The sequence below is a fragment of the Nicrophorus vespilloides genome, unplaced genomic scaffold (genome assembly GCF_001412225.1).
Source record: "Nicrophorus vespilloides isolate i.1.1-1 unplaced genomic scaffold, Nicve_v1.0, whole genome shotgun sequence".
Lineage (NCBI taxonomy): Eukaryota > Metazoa > Arthropoda > Insecta > Coleoptera > Silphidae > Nicrophorus > Nicrophorus vespilloides.
The window spans coordinates 72,317-74,374 of record NW_017098598.1 but is presented as its reverse complement, the minus strand read 5'-3'; positions in this window follow the sequence as shown (position 1 = coordinate 74,374).

Genomic DNA, 2,058 nt, shown 5'->3' with positions numbered 1-2,058 from the left:
TTGAAAATGTTATTGTAAAAATTTTCGATATAGTCGGGATTTTGATATAGTCAGGATTATGGTTGTCGAGATTCTGATACAGTCGAGATTTTGACGGTCTTTCGGTTGTCCGACTTGCGATATAGACCCAGTATTTAGTAGTATGCAAATATTGAATAATAACAATTATTCTAACTATTTTATTTTTGTTTAACTTTTGTATAGTTTGTGTATTTATTACAATAAATATTATCATTACCTAATTAATCCAGGATTACATTTAATTGTATATACTGCGTATAATATGTTGTAAACATTCATTTCGCTCATTTCATTGGCACATACTAAAATACATAAATAAAAATAGGACTTGTAGAGAATGTTCAATCTACAAAATATATTCTTCAGTTAAATAAACTTATTAAATTTGATATTTTTTTTCATCAAAAAGGACATTCAAATTTTTAAACAACAACTTTAATTCTAATACAAATTATTCGATTTAGTATTTTGCTAAATTATCGCACAATCTAACACATATATAAACTTTTTGATTCACGTATGAGAGTACAGAAATCTGTCCAACGACAATAATTATTTTATTTATCAATCCAATTGGTTTCGTTTAAAAATTCTCCTGAATCTTTATGTGATTATATTGTTGTCACACTAATAAAGAGACAACAATTGTAATTAATAAGATATAGAGTGGAACCTTGCTTAACGAGCAAAATAAATTGTAAGAAAAATGACTCAAAAATGGAACGTATTATCGCATTTTACATTAGTTTATACGGGAAAAATTCAACTTCCTTTCACTACTTTTGACAATATTTCTCAGGATTTTCTATTGTCCATTGTATTAATATTCTGTTATCAAGATTCCGATTGTTGAAGTTTATGATATGGAAATAAACATTATTATACTTTTATTTCCTAATTTATATCTTAATATGACTTTTGTACTTTTCACATTTTGTTTCATCTTAATGTATTTTTAATTGATAAAATGATTAGCTTTTATTACTAAATTGATCATTGAAATTCCGCTGGTTTTGTTATAAATCTATAAATTGTTAATGAAAAGGCTTATTCTGAACTATTATTTTAGTTAGGGCGGAAAGACTAAGGTCGATAGCCCTTTGGTTACAATTGGTGACTAATAAAGATTTTTTATTATTATATTTTAGTTAATACTAAATATAAATAACGTAAAGTTGTGATATTATTTTTAAATATATAATTAAAAAAACTAATTATATTTCTCAAATTTAATCTATGAATAAGTAAATATCTTCTGCAAATCTTTAACTAAACGTTTTATGCATTTAGTTTGAAACGCTTAAAATACATTAAGTACTCAGTTTCAAGACGGTTAATTTATTGACCACGTGAAAGCTATATATCGAGACCACCTATATTGTGACAAATCCCGGACAACTTTATCGATATATGTTACATCGTTCCCTTTTTTTCTATAGACAGACCGAAGGCTTTCTCTTCCTCTTGCACACTCAGGACTCTGCGTGATTTACGAGCCATGTGTTGACTCCGTTCATCCTCAGTCAACCCAGGAGCGACTTTTAAGGGATTACCAGGATATCCACACGCATATCAATCAGAAATTTCATGGCTTTTTATTTTGTAACACAAACACAACAAATTCAAGTAATATTTATTATTGTAAGTGAAAATAAAAGCAAATGTATTTATTATTATAATTAATTTTGATGATGACAAAAGACACACCCAAGATGTAAGTACATATTTATATGTAAAAATTAAATCATTGTCATTTATGTAAAATAAATTGGTTCATATGTTTATTTTACATTCAACAGTGTTAATCAGTGTTTACTTCAAACCTCCACTTATGAATCGTAAAACCGAACAGACTGTGTATATCATTAATTTGAATCCATAATCTGATATGTCTCAAGTGGATACTTTTTCCCCGTTTTCTGGACAAGAGGAGGAAAGGGTCGAAAAAGATGAAGAGTAAAAAAAAAGATGATGGATCGATTGTTTAGTTTCCACATCGAGAGTCTTTGAATGTTGTGCACTGTTCTCGATTATTCT